We start from the raw sequence: 20,693 nt of genomic DNA, 5'->3' as shown, positions 1-20,693 counted from the left end.
AAATATCTAATGTCACTCTTTGAACTAGAACTATTAATTTCATAGGGCAGCAAGCCAGTTATCTCTTACATCCTGGCCTGTATTTATCCCCCAATTGACACCATTAAAACACAAATCCAAAATGCCTTATCTGGCGATTACCAATTTGCAGTTTGTTGGAACTTGCTGTGGACAAACTGGCTGCTACATTTCCAGCATTAGAACAGTCCAGGACCACAAAAAGGCTACTTTGGTTTTAGTGCACAGGGAATGTCCTATGGTTGTAAAGAGTGATTTATGAATGTGTATACATTTTTAATGTGTTCAGGACAGCTAATTCTTCTACTCACTGCAAATGCGAAAATTTGGAAACTCTGTGGTGCCAAGATGCTTAGTCACTCATTTTTGAAAAGTTGTTGGACAGTTTGAGAGGAAATGACAAATAATTTATGGGGATAATGCACGTAATTTCATATTTTTGCATGCTCATTAAGATGTGAGATTTTTGGTAGATTGGAATGCAGGACAGAAAAAAAATCATTAAGGTTTATCTAGTTTCTATGAGACTAGTGGCCCCAATGATAGAACAATAATAGATTATTTGTATCAATCAATCCCTATCAACTTAAAAATATTATTCATGGGATATGTGCACTCATCCCTAACTACCCTTGAGAAAGTAGTTTTGAGTTGCTTTCTTGAATTGCTGCAGTCTTTATTGTGTAGATACATAGAGCTATTGAAGTATTACAGACTCTAAAAGACCAAGGATGGGAATGCTTCCCATTTAAAAATCCATCTGCCCCAAATTAGGAGTACAACAGTCTGATATTGGATAAATCCACTCGACTCAGCCCAATTTCAATGATTTATCCAGAATTTAACATTGTTGTGATTTGTCAAATCAGTTTCACTGAGTAAAATTTACAGCTACCTGTTTTGAGCACAATACCCCTCAATAAGATTGCCCAAAGTCAAATCATAGTTTATCTTTAAAACAAGCAAAGAAGACTCTCCACCATTTAATTTAAGGTTTAATTTCCAGAAGTAAAAACAATTAGTGAATTAATCAAATTATGTTATCAGTTTTTTTGGTAGAAACAGTGAGTCAGGATTAATGAGTTCTTCTCAAGGTTGGAAAGATGTGTCTAGTGGAACGCCAAAGGATCAGACTCAGGGCTTCAATTATTTACCATCTATAAAATTGATTTGAAAGAGGTAGCAGATTGTAATCTATCCAAACTTGTGGATGGTAAAAATACAGGAGGGCATGTTGTGATGAGGACACAAGGAATCTGTAAGGGGATATGGACAGGTTGAGTGAAATGCGCAAAATCGTGATAGTTTAATGTAGGAAAATGAGAGATTATGTACCTTAGCAGGAAGAATCAAAAGCATACCATTAATTAAATTGAGTCAGACTCCAAAAATGTGTCATGTGAGTGTTCTTGTGCATGAAATTTAAAATGTTAACAAAAAAATGTAGCAAGTAATTAAGAAGGCAAATGAAATTTTAACCTTTATTGCTAGGAGGTTGGAGTTTAAAAATAGGGAAGTCTTGTTATAACTGTACAGTTATTGATAAGACCACACCCAGAGTATTGTGCACAGTTTTGTTCCCAGAATTTCAGAAGGATATATTGACATTGGAGGCAGTTCAAAAGAGATTCACCAGGTTGGTTCCTTGGTTAAAGGAGCTGACTTATCAAGAACAGATAACCAGGTTAAATCTTTTTCATTAGACTTTCGAAAAATGAGGGATGATCTTATTGAAACATGCAAGTTTCAGAGGCTCTTGACAGAGCAATGTTGAGAAGCTGTTTCTGGTAGTAGTGGAATCTTGAACTAGGGGCAGATTATGTCACAGAATAAGGAGTCTCTCATTTAAAACTGAAATGCACAGAAACGTTAGTTGAGTGAAGCTCTTTGAACAGCCATTAGATCCATTCTTAGCTATGATACCAAAACTGGACACCATGCTGCAGATGCAACCTCACCCACACCATATGGAGCTGTAACAAGGCATCCTTTGTTTTAAATTCCAAGACCCAAGCAATAAAGACCAAGATTCCATTTGCCTTTTTGATCATAAACTACCATGAGCTTCTAGCTTGTGCAATAATATTTATATGGTAGCTTATCAAATGCCTTCTGGAAATTCAAATACATTACACTTACTGATTACCCTTTATCAACTCTGTTATATCTTGAAAGAATGCTAGCAAACTTGTAAAACATGACATTACTTTGCCAAAACCGTATTAACATTGTTTGATTGTTTTAAACTTTTCTAAATGTCCCTGTTATTTTTTCCTTAATAATGAACTCTAGCACTTTCCCAGCTACAGTTTGTTTTGCTATAACGCATTTCGTCAACGTGAATTCACTATAATGCAACTGACAAATTGGGGATGTTGTTTCTAAAGTGCCAACATTTAAAACATGTGTTGGCTGTAATGCAACAACATTGCCAACACCATAAACGCTGTTGCTAAAGTGTAATTTTTCTATAATGCAGGGTCACACAAGAAATCAAGCATTGCGTTATAGAAGAACCAACTGTATAGAGATGAGATGAACTGGCCTATAGTCTCCTGCTTTCTATCTCCCTCCCTTCTTGAACAGGTATGCCCCAATAGAGACTTTCCAATCCATTGGAACCCTCCAGAATCAAGAGAGTTCTGGAATATTTCAACCATGGAGTTTAATTCAGATAAATGCAAGGTACTGCATTTTGGGAAAGCTAGTCTTAGCAGGAATTATACACTTAATAGTAAGGTCCCAGAGAGTGTTGCTGAACAAAGAGACCTTGGAGTGCAGGTTCATAGCTCCTTGAAAGTGGAGTCGCAGGTAGACAGGATAGTGAAGAAGGTGTTTAGTATGTTTTCCTTTTTCAGTTAGAGTATTGAGTACAGGTGTTGGGAGGTCATGTTGTGGCTGTACAACATTGGTTAAGTCACTGTTGGAATATTGCGTGCAATTCTGGTTTCCTTCCTATCAGAAAGATGTTGTGAAACTTGAAAGGATTCAGAAAAGATTTACAAGGATGTTGCCAGGGTTGGAGGATTTGAGCTATAGGGAGAGACTGAACAGGCTGGGACTATTTTCCCTGGAGTGTCAGAGGCTGAGGGGTGACCTTATAGAGGTTTACAAAATTATGAGGCGCATGGATAGGATAAATAGACAAAGTCTTTTCTCTGGGGTGGGGGAGTCCAGAATTAGAGGGCATAGGTTTAGGGTGAGAGGGGAAAGATATAAAAGAGACCTAAGGGGCAATGTTTTCACACAGAAGGTGGTACATGTATGGAATGAGCTGCCAGAGGAAGTGGTGGAGGCTGGTTCAATTGCAACATTTAAAAGGCATCTGGATGGGTATATGAATAGGAAGAGTTTGGAGGGATATTGGCCAAGTGCTGGCAGGTGGGATTAGATTGGGTTGGGATATCTGGTCGGCATGGATGGGTTAGACTGAAGGGTCTGTTTCCATGCTGTACATCTCTATGACTCAATGACAATGTGTCCATTATGTCTGTAGCCACTTCATTTAAAACCATTGGGTGCAGGCCTTCAGGTCCTGGTGACTTATTTACCTTCAGTCTCAAGAGTTTGTCAAAAACTTTGTCCTTTGTGATAGAGATGGGTTATGAGACTTTTCATCCCATTAGCATTTTGGTAATCTGTTACCTTTAGGATATTTATTGTGGTCTCCCCTGTGATAACCAATGTAAAATATTAGTTTAAATTATCTTTCAATTCCCTGGTTGTCATTTATTAATTCCTCAGTTGCATTCTTCATGGTTCTTTACTTGTTTTAGCTATTCTCTTTGTTTATACACCTGTGGAAGCTTTGATGTTTGCTTTTGTATCGCTTGCCAATTTATTATTTAATCAATTTTCTCCCTCTTTATTTGCTTTCTAAGTCATCCACTGCTGGGTCCCAAAAACCGTCAGTCCTCTTGCTGAAAATAGTTTTCACCATTTTGCATGCTTTTGTTTTTAATTGATTCATCTCTCTGGACTGCCTTTGTTAACCATGGGTGGTTCATCTTTCACATTGTGTCTTTCCTTTTACAGGAATAAGCTTTGGTTGAACATTATGAAATATCTGCTTAAATGCCTGCCACTCATCCCCTCACTTTCCCCTTAGTCTATTCCTGCACTCCACTTCAGACAGCAGTAACTGCTCCTATTCAAGTTTGGTACATAAGTTGTACTCCCTCAAATTAAATTTGACATGCTACCATGTTGTGATCATGATTTGGAGATGCCAGTGTTGGACTAGGTGCACAAAGTTAAAAATCATACAACACCAGGTTATTGTCCAACAGGTTTCATTGGAAGCACTAGCTTTCAAACCACCTGATGAAGGAGCAGTACTCTGAAAACTAGTGGTCCCAATTAAACCTGTTGGACTATAACCTGATGTCGTGTGATTTTTAATGTTATGATCATTATTTCCTAAAGGAACCTTAACTGCAAGATTTTTTAAAATGAATCCTACCTTACTTTACTTAATTGGATCTAAAATAACTTGTTCCATGGTGGATTCTGATAGTGCTCTAAGAAACAATTCTTTCTGCACTCTATAAATTTGTCTTCTATGTTACTTTGGTCTATCTGATTTGTGAAATAAATATGTGGATTAAAATCACCCATGACAATGTAATGCCCTTCTTATAAACTTTCATTATGTCCCTACTTATACTTTGTCCTCCAGTGTGGCAACACTTTGGGGACCTACAGGTGACTCCCATCTATGACTTCTTTCACTTGCTATCTTTTATTTCCATCTATCCAATTCTATATCACTCCTCGCCATCGCACCGATACCTTCCTTGATCAACAAAGCTACCTCACCCTGTAACCATGCCTCATCATTGCTATAAGTCATAATAAATTATTTCTACTTGATCCATTAATACATCTATCTCATGCAAATTTGTGTGCACTCATGTTAGGAGACTTTTAAGCATCGTTACTTACTTTGGTTCGAATTTTGCTGCACTCTTTTGTGTACATGTCCCCAACTGTCTATCATTTCCCTCTTCATTATCCTGCATCTCTGCTCTTTTGATTCTTTTTGTTTTTTGAAACTTCTCTTCAATTGAACCTTACCTCCTACAATTAGTTTAATACCATATCTACAACCTTAATAAAACAATTCTCCAGGACATTGGTCCCAATGTGTTTCAAAGGAAGCTCATCCCACTCAAACAGCTCTATCTTTCCTCATAACTGGTATCAGTGCTTCATGAATTGGAACTGATTTTTCCTCCATCAATCTTTAAGTCATGCATTGACGTCTCCAATCTTACTTGCCCTACTCCAATTTGCACATGGCCCATGTACTAATGCAGAGATAATTACACTTATGGTTTGTCATTTTAATGTAGCCCTGAACTGCTTAAAATTCCTCAGCAGAATCTCTTTCCTAGTTCCACATATGTCATTGGTACCTATGTGGATCATGAAACTGGATCCTCCACCTCCCTTTCCAAATTCCTTTCCAACCCAGAAGACGTGTACTCAACTTTGGCACCATGTAGACAACACAGCCTTCGAGACTCTCTGACTATCTTGCAGAGAACAGTCTATATTCCTCTAGCTATGTATGCCAGTTATTACTAAATTTTTGTTTCTCCCCCACCTTAATGGCACTCTGCAACATGATACTATGATCAGTTCGTATGTATGTAGTTGTGCCCTCATACACACTATCAGTAAGAATCTCATACCTATTGGACTGGCTGAGACTCCTTTAAAGCTAAATTCTATATCCTCACATCTGTGTCACTTGCAGTCACACTGTCCAGTCCCTGACCATGGACAAGTTTGACATAATTAATCTAAGGGGTGTGACTGCCTCTGAAGCAGAGTATCCAGCACATCACCCCTTCCCTAATTTGTTGCAGTATCTGTAGGTTGATTTTTTTTTGTAATTTGCACAAGGCAATGACAGACATCAGAGATTCATTCCTTAAGGCCATCTAGTGGTCACAGCCTGCAACTAATTTGCTGTTGTTAAATTGATGGAGAACTGTTGACATAGAAATATACAATAATAAATGTTAACTCTAAAATTTGACCAATAATCATGACAACAGTGTATAAAGATACATATGTTGGTGGAATTATATTTCACAATATGTTGATTGGAAATGCATTGATTAAGAACAGGACTTGTAGCCTGTCTGCAAATATTTCTCCTGAAGATGAGTACAATTACAAACTGTGGATTATACCAAATCGTCTTGCTTCCTGTAAATCATATTTTAATATCTGTCAGTCACTGAATTGTAGCTTAGTGTAACTGAACTTTATAATTATAATTGGCCTCATTCTGTGCTGTGAGACTCACTCAGCCCAACTGTGAATGTGCTGGCTCTTTGAAAGAGTTTTGAAGTAGTGTATTATTGGACTTCAAATGGTTACTCTGTTTCTTTTTCCCCTGATACTGTCAGACATGCTGAACATCTCCAGCACTTCCTGGTTTTCTTTCTTTGATCAAGCAACTTGATTCATCCCACTCTCCCTGGTCTTTCCCCATAACAATGTAATTATTTTCCTCCTTTTTACAACTGCGTTATGAAAGTTGCATCTGCTTTCACCACAGTTTGTGGAAGTGCATTTCAGATCATCATAACTTGTTGTGTAAAAAAATTCCTGTTCATCTTGTTTCTGGTTCTTTCATTATTCTTTAGCATTACATGATTATGCAAAACTCTCCAGCATTGGGTGTTTACTGCATAAACTGCTCCAGTCTGTGTTGTATGTGAAATGTCACATTATACAGTATCGTTGTATCCTAAATGTCTTGTCCATGTTCCTGTGTATCGTGTTCACCAGTTTGTTAACTTGCATGAAACATTCTGCTATTTAACAACTGCAGCTTTGACATTTTTCAGTTTTGAATGCATTTCTATTCCTTCATGAGATGTAGGTGTCACTGGCTAATCCAGAGATTATTCTCAGTCCCTGGTTGCCCTAGAGTGGGTGCTTGTGAGTGCTTTCTTGAACTGCTGCAGTCCAGGTGTAGGTAGACACCCAATGCAGTTAGGGATTTCAACATTTCGACCCAGTGACACTGAAGGAATGATGTATTTCCAAGACAGAATGGGGAATGGGCGCTGCACTTGTCCCTCTACTTGATTGTGGTTGTGAGTTTGCTGTCTAAGGAGCTTTGTTAAATTTCTGTAGTGCAGCTGCACATTGATGGTGGAGAGTTTTTGATTTGGTGCCAATCAAATGAGTTATTTGTCTTGGATGGTATCAAGCTTTTTGACTGTTGTTAGAGCTGTACTCAGCCAAGTAAGTGGAGAGTTTTCTGCCACACTCCTGACCAACATTCCCTCTAAATTTTCTTTGGGGCAGGGACCTCTGAGGTCTGTACATGGCATTGACTGCCACAACCAGAAGTCAATGCATTGGCACACTAGTTGGCATGTATGGAACCATGGAAGAACCTCAGAGTGGTTACGCAGCTACAAGGCTTAATGGGAATGTTGCTTGTGCCTTGTAGATGGTGGGCAGGTTTTTGGCTATTCAGGAAGTGAGTTACTCACTGCAGGATTGCCAGCCTCTGAGTATCTATTATAGCCACAGTATGTACATGACTTGTCCAGTTCAGTTGCTGGTTAATAGTAACCCTTGCGATATTGATAATGGGGGATTCAGCTGTGGTAACGTCATTGAATGTCAAGATCAATTGTTAGGTTGTCCTGGAGATTGTCATTGCCTCACATTTGTATGGCATGAATGTTACTTACTGCTTGGCGAAAGTGAGGACTGCAGATACTGGAGATTAGAGTCGAGAGTGTGGTGCTGGAAAAGCACAGCAGGTCAGGCACCATCTGAGGACCAGGAGAGTCAATGTTTTGGGCAAAAGCCCTTCATCAGGAATGAGGATTCCTGATGAAAGGCTTTTGCCGGAAACGTCGACTCTCCTGCTCCTCGGATGTTACTTACTACTTACCAGATCAAGACTGGATAGTGTCCAGATCTTGGTGCATTTGGACATGGACTCCTCCAGTATCTGAAGAGTCATGAATGGTGCTGAACATTGTGGAATTATTAATGAACATCCCCACTTCTGATGTTATGATGAAGAGAAGGTAATTGATAAAGCAGCTAAAGATAGCTGAGCCTAGGACACCACCCTGAGGAACTCTTGCAGAGAAGTCCTGGAGCTGAGATGATTGACCTCCTGCAACCACAATCATCTTCCTTGTGCTCGGTGTGATTCTAGCCAGTGGTGAGTTTTCCTGATTACCATTTATTCTAGTTTTGCCAGGACTCCTTAATGCCAGGCTCAATCAAATGAAGCCTTGATGTCAAGGGCAGTCACTCTCACCTCACCTCTGGAATTCAGCTCTTTTGTCCATGTTTGAACCATGGGCTGCTATGATGTCAGGAGCTGAGCAGCCCTAGCAGTGCCCAAACTGAATGTCAGTAAGCAGGTCATTGCTAAGCAAATGCTTGTTAGTAGCACTGTTGATGATGCTTTTCATACCTTTACTAATGATTGCAAGTAGATTGTTGGCGTGATAATAGACCATATTGGATTTGTCTTTTTTTGCATACAAGGGACACCTGGGCAATTTTCTACTGTTAGGACAGATGCTAGTGTTGTGGTTGTACCTGAACAGCTTGTTTAAGCATGTCTAAACATGGCAAGTTCTGGGGCTGAGCTTCACTGCTTTTAATAGATTGTTATCAGGACCCCTAGACTTTGCAGAATCCAGTGCCTCCAGACATTTCTTAATATCAGGTGAAGTGAACTGAATTGGCTGAAGACTGGTATCTGTAACGCGGAGGACCTCTGGAAGAGGCCAAGATGGATCAATCCCTCAGCATTTCTGGCTGAAACTTGATATGGGTGTTTCAGTCTTATCTTTTGCACTGTGTGGTCAGCCACACCATCATTGAGGATGAGGATTTTTGTGGTGTCCCCTCCTCCAGTGAATTGTTCAACTGTCTACCTTCATTTGCGATTGCATGAGGCAAAACCTAGATCTGATTTGTTGGTTGTGGAATCAAAGATGTGTAGGTTAAGTGGATTGGCCATGTTAAGTTGCCCCATAGTGTCCAGAGATGTGCAGTCTTGGTGGGTAAATGTGGAGTTGCAGGGATAGGTTTGGGTGGGAGGCTCTTCAGAGGGTTGATGCAGACTCAATGGGCTGAAAGGCCTTGTTCTGCATCATAGAGTTTCTATAATTCTAAATCACTTAGCCAGTCTATCATTTGCTGCTTATGCTGTTTAATATGCAAGTAATCCTGTTTGGTAGCTTCACCAGGTTGACACCTCATTTTTATATATGCCTGGTGCAGCTCCTACCATGTCCTCTTGTACTCATCATTGAAACAGGGTTGATCTGCTGTCTTGATGGTCTTGGTAGAGTGGGGTACATGCCAGGCCATGAGGTTGCAGATTGTGCTGTCGTACAATTCTGCTGCTGTTGGTCCACTGTATCTTGTGGACCCCCAGTCTTGAGCTGTTAAATATTTTTGAAATTTATCCCACTTAAACTAAATAAAGATTAGTTGGGGCAGCACAGTGGCTCAGTGGTTAGCACTGCTGCCTCACAGCGCCAGGGACCCAGGTTTAATTCCTGCCTCGGGTGACTGTCTGTGTGGAGTTTGCACATTCTTCCTGTGTCTGTGTGGGTTTCCTCTGGGTCCTCTGGTTTCCTTCCACAATCCAAAGATGTGCAGGTCAGGTGAATTGGCCATGCTAAATTGCCCGTAGTTTTAGGTGCATTAGTCAGGGGTAAATATAGGGGAGTGGAATATGTCTGGGCAGGTTACTCTTTGGATGGTTGGTGTGGACTTGTTGGGCCGAAGGGCCTATTTCCATACTGTAGGGAATCTAATCTAGAAAAATGAAAGGTCATCCCTGGTTTTGTCCTTCACCAAATAGTCATCAGAGTGTAACAAGGCTTATCGTTTTCCTTTTAATAGACTCCTGTCGAAGATACTTTCCAAACTTATTTTCAAAGTGACATTTTTCGGCTAATATATTTATCTGTGTGGACTACATGTGCCATTGATTTGAGTAACAGACACAAAAACACTTTTCTTGATCAAAGTGTGTATTTCGTTTTTTAAAATATTGATATGTAAACCATAATTAAGATAAAAGAAAATGCCCAATGCTACTTTTACAAGAAGAAAAAGTAAAATTTCGAATTCTCTTTACTATGACCATTGTATTCAGGATATGATAATATTCAACATAAATTATTCCAGACTTGCCACACAATGCTTTATACTTTGGAGATTATTGCTGTATTGAGACTTCTGTACAAGAGGAATAAGCAGCAGCAGCAATGCATTTGAATTGTGTCGCAATCCAATCTGGATTTATCTGGACATGACCGAGTTTGTTGAATGATTGATTGGAGGTGTAAGGATGTCAAAACACAGATTATGAGACTTAGATGAAGGCAGCTCCAGAGATGTCCCTGAAATGGATTTTTTATTTAGCAACTTTAATACATCACACCTGAGGTTTGAATTTGTAAATTGAAAAGAACATGGATTTATTAAAATTAAATATTATTTATTTATTGTGTTTGAAGTAGCATAAATGCAGAATGTTTGGATGATTTTACAACAATAATATTTGACATGATGAGCCCCTTATTCAGTTGGGCCTTTGATGCATATCTGTTTGTGTATATAATTCTTTGGGAAAGTGTGAGATTGTGCACTTTGGTGGGAAGAATAGGGCATAGATTATTTTCTAAAGGGAAAGGATTCACAAATCTGAAGCACAAAGGAACTTACGAGTTCTTGTTCAGGATTCTCTTAAGGTTAACTTGCAGGTTCATTTGGCATGAAGGGAAATGAAATGATAGCATTCATTTCAAGGTGTCGAGAATACAAGAGTAGAGATGCAATTCTGAGGCTGTATAAGGCTCTGGTTAGACTGCATTTATAATACAGTACTGTGAAGAGATTTGGTCCTCTGTATCTAAGGAAGGATGTGCTGGCATTAGAGGAGGTCCAGAGGAGGTTTACAAGAACAATCTCGGGGGTTAAGGGTTTGTCATATGAGGAGTCTTTGAGGACTCTGGCTGTGTACTCAACGGCATTTAGAAGGATGTCATGGGAATCTCATTGAAACTTACAGAATACTGATAGACCTAGACAGAGTGGATGTGGAGAAGATGTTTCAGTCAATAGGAGAGACTAGAACTGGAGGATACAGCCTCAGAGTGAAAGGACAAGTCTTTAGAACAGAAATGAGGAGGAATTTCTTCAGACAAAGGGTGGGAGGCCTTTCCCCATTTTGAAAACAGTCTATGCTTTGAAAACAGTCTTTCTACCACTGTCCACGTTTCCACAGAAGGCTGCAGAGGTCATGTCATTGACCGTATAAAAAGACAGAGTTAGACTGGTTCTTAATTATTAAAGGGATCAAGGGTTACAAAGAAAAGGCAGGAGAATGGGGATGAGGAACATATTAATCATGATTGAATGGTGGTGCAGATTCAGTGGGCCGAATGGCCTAATTATGCTCCTGTATCTTATGGTCTTAAAATAGGGGTCATCTGAAAACTGGCATGTCATTATATGTATATTTGATTAGAGTTGTACACATGTGGAATGGTGTTTGTTTTATTTTCGTTCATGGGATGTGGGCATCACTGGCTAGACACCATGTAGTGGCCATCCCTAATTATCCAGAGGGCAGTTAAGACTCAATCACATTTGCTGTACGTCTGGAGTCACATGTAGACCATACCAGGTAAGGACATCAGCTGTGATGAACACTCATTTAGACTCAAGATGTTAGCTTGCTTTCTCTCCACAGAGGCTGCCTGACCCGCTGTGAATTCCAGCATTTTTTGATTTTAGTCAGGTAAGGACATATGTTGTCTTCCCAGAAGGATATCAGTGAAACAGATGGAACTTTCCCCCTCAATTGACAACAGTTTCACGGTCATCATTATACTCTTAATTCCAGATTTGTATCCATCTGGCATGGCAAAATTCCAATCTTGGTCCCCAGAAGATTACCTGGGTTTTTGGATGACTAGTCTAGTGATAATACTGAGTGATTAGTAAATTTATTAAAAAAACACACATTTGCCTAAGCTGTTCATTTTATCTGACCATTCAAAGGACTTAATAATGGAAATGTATTGCATATTAGTCAGGTCTTGAATAACATTTACTGATGGCAGGCTTTTGATGAAAAATCCCACCCACAATAATAACTTGTCTTCTGTAGTAGTTTAATAACTTTTAGGACCATTTTTTGTTTTGGAAAACAACAGAAATAGAAAATCAAACTTAACATCAAAGAAAAGTCTTGCTGGTATTCTAACAGTACATGGATGATTAACCGAGGCTGGTAAGAAAACATCAGCTTAGCTTTTGTCACTGTTTTGGCAAACACTTGTGAAAGCTACAACACTGACAGCTTTTATTTGTGCTTCCCATAGACAGACCTGGTGAGCAAAGCAGAGTACATATGAAGCTGACTGCTTCAATAATTGTATTTTAAGCCCATAATGTTCTTAAATGAGTGATGTGAGACACACTAAACTTAGACTGGACTTGGAATTCATTCGTTCCTTTTCACTTAGTTACTGCTGGTGAAACCCAGCACTACAATGTCATAGACAAGATTTAATAGGTCTGTACTGTACAGAGGGGTGACCTGTTAGAATTAAAACAGGCACACTGGATGACAAGGACATCATTCAACACCTCTCTAACCAACATCCCACATCTAAAGTCTGTTCTATCATTCAATGAAATCTTAGCTGATTTGGAAGGGCATGCGGGTGGAAAATGCAAGCATCAATTTTGCTTCCCTCTATTTATGCCATTAACTTAGAAAACATGGGCAATCATTTTTGAACCAATGTATTTTTGGTAATTTAGAAATTGAATATATTTAATTGACAGCAATCCATATGTGTATGGATTGAGTTGCCAAAGAAAGTGGTGGAGACTGGTACAATTATAACATTTAAAAGGCATCTGGATGGGTACATGAATAGGAAGGGTTTAGAGGGATATGGGCCAAATGCTGGTAAATTTGGATTAGATTAATTTAGGATATCTGGTTGGTATGGATGAGGTGGAATGTCCAGTGTTCTGTTTCCGTGTTTTCAGCTCTATGATTCTATAACAGGAAAGTAAGGAAAACTACTCTTTATATGGGATACAGTGTATGTAAATGGGTATAAAAGTTGGGATTAAAAGCCATTTGAGGTGAAAGAACTTTGTCAGGATAATATTCCTTCCTCATTCATTATATTTTTATAATTCATGATTGATTAAACTATATCCAAAAACCAATGATCTCTTTTCTCCTTTTTCTCCCCCTCCATCCCCATTCCAACCATTCCAATCTTCTTACAACATCCAATGCAACCTCTTAGAAAGTCGACTCAGAAAAAGATTCTCTTTTCAATCATTGTTTACAAAAGTTAAGAATAAAGGAACGAGTGAAAACCATTCAATTCATCAGTACAGTCGACCTTTTAATTAGCTGGGACCATAGGACATAGGAATATGTTCATCCCTCAAGCCTCCTCTGACATTCAATAGTGTTATGGCTGAGACAACATACCTCATGTCCATTTTCCTGCCTTTCCCCCATAACCCACAACTAATCAAGAATCTATCTATCTAAATATATACAAGGACTCTGCCCTCAGAGCTCTCTGTTAGGAGCAGAAAAACTGCAGATGCTGAAATTCAAGGTAGACAAGCAGGAGGCTGGAAGAACACAGCAAGCCAGGCAGCATCAGGAGGTGAAGAAGTCAACGTTTCAGGTGTAACCCTTCTTCAGAACGGGGGGGTGGGTGTAGGGGGAGTTGCAGATAAAGGGGGTGGTGGGGGCAGGGTGGTGAAGTGGGAATAGATGAAGCTTTGTGTAGTCAAAAAGCTGGGGGACTGAGGAGGTCATTCCAGCATTTGCAAAGTTTTTGTCTCTAACCAGCTTTGTACCACTGCAAAGTCTCTTCAAAGAATGCCCATTTTGAAGAAAAGTTCTCTGCTTCCCTCAGATGTGCACTCAGTGAGTCCCTTTCTCACTGCCACAATGCCATAACCTCCTCAGCCCTCCAGCTCTTTGACCACACAATGATTCACCTATCCCCACTTCACCACCCTGCCCCCATCACCCCCTTTTTCTGTAGATCCTGAAGAAGGGTTACACATGAAATGCCGACTTCTCCACTTCCTGATGCTGCCTGGCTTGCTGTGTTCTTCCAGCCTCCTACTTGTCTACCCACAGCTCTCCGTGGCAAGGAGCTCCAAAGACTCATAACCCTCTGAGAGAAGAAATTCTTCCTCTTCTCAGTCCTAAATTGGCACCATTGTCCATCTTCTTTCATAGCCTTTCTTCCATAGCCCTTAATATCCTTGCTTACCAATAGTCTAGCAGTCTTCGTTCTGAAATGTTCAGTTGAGTCTGGAGTCAATAGCTATACAGAGTGAGAAGGTTCCAGATTTTCACTTACCTCGTGAGGAAGTGGGTTTTATTTCTGAAAGAACTGGCTTTCATTTAAGAGTATACTTTATGTTCTGGATTCAAGCTTTTGAATCTCAAATGCATTATCCCTCAATCTCCTAAACTGCAAAGAACACCAGTCAAATTTATGCAACAAATAGAGGTAAAAGCTGCAATATTTGTCCCTCATCATATCTTTTTGAGTACAAGATGAAATGACAGCACAGCGAAGCAGGGTACAATTATGACAACAATTTAGATTATTTTTTCTTAAGAGATAATGGATGCCTGAAATCAGCTCTCAACAGAAACCATTTGTTCCCTCCGTGCTTTTCAGCAGACTTAATTGCCAGCAATTACAGAGAAACAAAGACATTGTATTCTCAACAATTTGTTCTTATCTGTATGGGGAACTACGGTTTTATTTATATATTCTTGAGATACAGTCGTCCCTAATTAGCATTGAGAAGGTGAAATGCTGCATATGGTACACCTGCAGTACCCTTATCATGGTCAGTGCCTGTGTTATCATTGTTTGGTGCATCTCAGAATCACACAAGTGTTACTGGGCAGCAGGAGTCCATTCAGTCCATTGTGTCTGCACTAATCTTGAGACGAGCATCATATTCCTTTTCCCCCATACTCGTGCACATTATTTCTATCCAAGTGATCATTGAGTAACTTCTTGAATGTCTCAGTTGAACCTGCCTCCACCAAACTTCCAGTGCTTCTCATGCCATAGCTACTCAATGTGCTGAAAAGATTCTTCTCACCTCATATTTGCTTCATTTACAAATCGAGAGTCAAGAGTAGCTTGGTTTGTCATTTCTACCAAATACATCTGATACAGTAAAGAGGACAGCGTTCCTCCAGGACCAAGGTAATACATGGACAGCACAAAACTACACAATCATATGCAGGGCAGCACAAAGTGCATAAGAAGTGCAAAACATGCAAGACAGCACAGTAATTCCTGACATGTCAACACAATAGGCACAGTGGTGTACAAATTACAGTGCAATAAAAGAACGATAGTTAATTAAACATTGTTCTAGCAGCAATTCGAAGTTGTGCAAAGAGTTTCAGATCGAATAGAGTCTGATCATACAGTGTGAAGGAGCCTGATAGACTGGGGGAAGAAACTGTGGCACAGTCTGACTGTGAAGACCGAATGCTCCAGTATCCTCTGCCAGATCTCAGGAGGGAGAAGAGTTTGAGTGAGAGATGTGTGAGGTCTTCCACAACGCCCTTAGCCTTTTGGATGCAGTGAGCAGTGTAAATGTCTGTAATGGAGGGGAAGAGAGACCCCGATGATCTTCTCAGCTGTCCTCACTATCCCGTTGTAGGCTCTTACAATCTGAAATGGTGCAATTCCCGAACCAGGCAGTGATGCAGCAGCTCAGGGTACTCTGAATGACCCCTCAGTAGATTGTGGTGAGAATGGGGAGTGGGAGGTTTGCTTTCCTCAACCTGTGTAGAAAGTCGAGATGCTGCTGTGCTTGCTTGGCTATGGAGCTGGTGTTGAGGGACTAGTTTAAAGCAGTGATTCTTTTACAAGTGGGAACAGTTTCTCCTTATCTACCCAGTCCAGCTCTCTCATGACTTTGGAAACTGTTACTGGATTTCCATTTAGCTTTTTTCTCTCCAGTTTATCTGGCTCCATTCTAATTAGACATTACCCCTCGTGATTTGATATAACTGAACTGTGGGTCTGCGGTCAATATAGGCCAGACCAGGTAAGGGATACCATTAGTGAACAAAATAGAATTTTATGACAATCGGGTCATCTCGTGGTCATCATTACTAATGCCACCTTTTCATTCAACAAATTTAATTTAAAATTCCCTATTGCTACAATGGGATTTGAATTCACAACTTGAGATCATTGGCCCAACAGCACAGTACTGGTCAATTAGAATAACCATCATGCTTTCTAATCAATTCTTAAGCTTGCTATTTTAACATTTTAAAAATAAGGTTGCTTTTTACATCATGCATCACCAGAGCAAAGTTCAATTGGGTATTGTGCATTCTGAAATTTTGAATTCAACCAACAAATTGAATTGCATTGGTCCTTCTCTGGATTGGTATTGGATAAGATTATCCAATAACAAATACATGAGATTCAAATGACAAGGAATCATTTGTCTCTGGAGTGAGGAATGGACAGGCTGTGGTAATTTTATGTTCCTAAATTTAGACCATCTTTGAAGATCAAATAGAATTTATACTGAATTGTCAATCTGTAAATTAAAACAAAGGGTGGATGGTGGAGTTATTAGTGGACTACATTGTCCCTCTGAAATTTTTGGACTACAAATCAATTCATTATTGCTTTTCAAAAGAAAGTGAGTTCTCAATTAGTTTGCTCGTGATGTCCCTAACTGGACATCATGTGGAACGGTACCATGGGGCATGGGCTTGCCAGTGTAGTTTATGGAGCTTATGATCTGTGCTGTACAGATATGTGGAAGACAGCATCTCGGAAGACAGCATCTCCTTACTCTTGCCACTGAAATGGAACTGGGAAGACATCAGTACCAGTTACAACATTGACCTGTTAGAGTTGGAGATTGAGGCTGCAAAGTTGTCTTCTCAAAACCCATGGACTGATGAGACCAGAAAGGGGAGTACAATGAACAATTCTTCATTACCATGTTGTAGTTCAATCCAATTCCCAAATAAATTCAAAAATAACAATTTGAATTTACATATCACTTTGGACAGAGTGAACGATCACAGAGTGCTTCCCTGGAGTGACTTCCAAGCAAAATTTATAGCTTTGTGCGAGGAAAATCATGACTCACAAACTTGATTGAGTTTTTTGAGGAAGTTACCAAAAATGTTAATGAGGGCAGAGCAGTAGACTTGGTTATTTAGATTTTAGTAAAGCCTTTAATAAGGCTCGACATGGTAGACTAATTAGTAAAGTTAGGTCACATGGCATTCAACGTGAGCTTGCCAGTGGATACATTATTGGCTGAACGCAGAAGACAGAGAGTAATGGTGGAGGGTTGCTTTTTGGATTGGAGGCCTGTGACCAGCCGAGTTCCACAAGGATTAGTTTTGGTCCTCTTTCGTTTGACATTTATGTAAATGATTTGGATGAGAATATAGAAAGCATTGTCAGTAAGTTTGTGGATGACACCAAAATTGGTTGTATAATAGACAGTGAAGAGGATTTTCTAACATCATAAAGGGACCTTGACCAAATGGGACAAAGGGCTGATAAATGACAGATGGAGTTCAATCTGGATAAATGCAAGATATTACATTTTGGTATAACAAACAAGGATACTGCTTATACAATTAATGGTGAGACCTTGGGCAGTGTTGTATAACACAGGGACTTAGGGGTGCAGGTACATAATTCTTTAAAGTTTGCATTACAGATAGACAGCATGGTTAAAAAGGCATTTGACATGCTTCCTTCATTGCTCGGCCATTTGAGTAGAGGAGTTGGGACGTTATTTTGAGGTTGTACAGAACATTGTTGAGGCCTCTTCTGGAATACTGTGTCCACTTCTGGTCGCCTAGTTATGGGAAGGGTATTATCAAGTTAGAGAAGGTTCAGAAAAGATCTACCAGAATATTGCCAGGTATGGAAAGTTTGAGTTATAAAGAAAGGCTGGATAGGCTGGGACGTTTTCACTGGAGCAAAAGAGGTTGAGAGGCGACCTGATAGAAGTTCATAAAATCATGAGAGGTATATATAGAATTGATTGTCTTTTCCCTAAAATGGGGAATTTCAAGACTAGGGGCACATTTTTAAGGTGAGAGAAGCGAGATCTAAAAAAAGACACAAGAGTTCAATTTTTTTACACAGAGGGTGGCTCGTGTGTGGAATCAACTTCCTGAGGGAGTGGTGGATGTGGGTACAATTACAATATTTAAAAGATATTAGCCTAGATCCATGAATAGGAAAGATTTGAGGGGATATGGGCCAGAAGCAGGCAGGTGGGATGAGTTTAGTTTGGTATTATGGGCGGCATGGACTGTTTGGACCAAAGGGTCCATTTCTGTGCTGAATGATTCTATGACTCTGTGCCACATATGGAGGTATTAGAGTCATAGAGTCATAGAGATGTACAGCATGGAAACAGACCCTTCAGTCCAAACCGTCCATGCCGACCAGATATCCCAACCCAATCTAGTCCCACCTGTCAGCACCCGGCCCATATCCCTCCAAACCCTTCCTATTCGTATACACATCCAAATGCCTCTTAAATGTTGCAATTGTACCAGTCTCCACCACATCCTCTGGCAGCTCATTCCATACACGTATCACCCTCTGCGTGAAAAAGTTGCCCCTTAGGTCTCTTTTATATCTTTCCCCTCTCACCCTAAACCTATGCCCTCTAGTTCTGGACTCCCCCACCCCAGAGAAAAGACTTTGTCTATTTACCCTATCTATGCCCCTCATAATTTTGTAAACCTCTATAAGGTCACCCCTCAGCCTCCGACCCTCCAGGGAAAACAGCCCCAGCCTGTTCAACCTCTCACTGTAGCTCAGATCCTCCAACCCTGGCAACATCCTTGTAAATCTTCTCTGAACCCTTTCAAGTTTCACAACATCTTTCCAATAGGAAGGAGACCAGAATTGCATGCAATATTCCAACAGTGGCCTAACCAATGTCCTGTGAAGCTGCAACATGACCTCCCAACTCCTGTACTCAATACTCTGACCAATAAAGGAAAGCATACCAAACACCTTCTTCACTATCCTATCTACCTGCGACTCCACTTTCAAGGAGCTGTGAACCTGCACTCCAAGGTCTCTTTGTTCAGCAACACTCCCTAGGACCTTACCATTAAGTGTATAAGTCCTGCTAAGATTTGCTTTCCCAAAATGCAGCACCTCGCATTTATCTGAATTAAACTCCATTTGCCACTTCTCAGCCCATTGGTCCATCTGGTCAAGATCCTGTTGTAATCTGAGGTAACCCTCTTCGCTGTCCACTACACCTCCAGTTTTGGTGTCACCTGCGAACTTACTAACCGTACCTGTTATGCCCGCATCCAAATCATTTATGTAAATGACAAAAGGTAGAGGGCCCAGCACCGATTCTTGTGACACTCCACTAGTCACAGGCCTCCAGTCTGAAAAACAATCCTCCACCACCCCCCTCTGTCTTCTACCTTTGAGCCAGTTCTGTATCCAAATGGCTAGTTCTCCCTGTATTCCATGAGATCTAACCTTGCTAGTCAGTCTCCCATGGGGAACCTTGTCGAACGCCTTACTGAAGTCCATATAGATGACATCTACTGCTCTGCCCTCATCAATCTTCTTTGTAACTTCTTCAAAAAACTCAATCCAGTTTGTGAGACATGATTTCCCATGCACAAAGCCATGTTGACTATCCTGAATCAGTCCTTGCCTTTCCAAATACATGTACATCCTGTCCCTCAGGATTCCCTCCAACAACTTGCCCTCCACCGAGGTGACTGTGCTCAGCAATGGAGTATATTACCTTCATTAGCTCTGTAATGTCAGTCAATGTATTGCAATTTCTAACTCCAGATCACTTGTAAAGATATTGAAAACATCCAAACATAGATCCTATGTTTAATATGATTAATGGCGATCTCTGCTTCACCACTACCACTGCTCCTCTGGGCACTATTGGTCAATTGACTGTTAAATTCTAAAAAGTTCTCCACTGATAAGGGTGGCTCAGTGGTTAGCATTGCTGCCTCACAGCGCCAGGGACCTGGGTTTGATTCTACCTTCGGAATATTGCATATTCTCCTCGTGCCTGCGTGGGTTTCTTCCAGGTGCTCCAGTTTCCTCCCACAGTCCACAGATGTACAGGTTAGGTGGATTGGCCATGAGAAATGCTGGATTGTAGGGATGGGATGGATATAGGTGGGACGCTCTTTGGAGGGTTGCTGTGGACTCAATGGGCTGAATGGCCTGTTTCTATACTATAGGGATTCTATGATCTGCTTGACTTTAAGACCAACCTTTCCAAAGTCAAAGGCCTCACTGAAATCCAACTGTACTCCAACCCACTGTTTTATCCACACGAAGGTCCTTTGTCATATCCTTAAAAAAACAGTTAATTAGATTGATAAGATCTCTCCTTCAAGAGGCCATATTGACTTTCTTGATGTTCTAGCTGCTTCATTATCATCTTAAGAAGAGTCTCATCCAACTTGAAACATTAACTCTGTTTCTCTCTCCACATATGCTGTTAGATTTGTTGAGCGGTTCCAGTACTTTCTTTTGCTCCATTATCTC

The 20,693-nt window shown here is 40.3% G+C and overlaps 1 protein-coding gene across 1 annotated transcript in view; it reads right to left on the bottom strand.

Moving 5' to 3' along the window:
* The window catches only part of LOC140465699 (CDGSH iron-sulfur domain-containing protein 3, mitochondrial-like), a 124,599-nt gene that overhangs the window by 20,233 nt on the left and 83,673 nt on the right, over positions 1–20,693 (bottom strand). The window lies entirely within an intron of this gene.

The sequence above is a fragment of the Chiloscyllium punctatum genome, chromosome 42, assembly GCF_047496795.1.
Source record: "Chiloscyllium punctatum isolate Juve2018m chromosome 42, sChiPun1.3, whole genome shotgun sequence".
NCBI classification, from domain to species: domain Eukaryota; kingdom Metazoa; phylum Chordata; class Chondrichthyes; order Orectolobiformes; family Hemiscylliidae; genus Chiloscyllium; species Chiloscyllium punctatum.
This window is presented reverse-complemented; position numbering and strand designations above follow the sequence as displayed.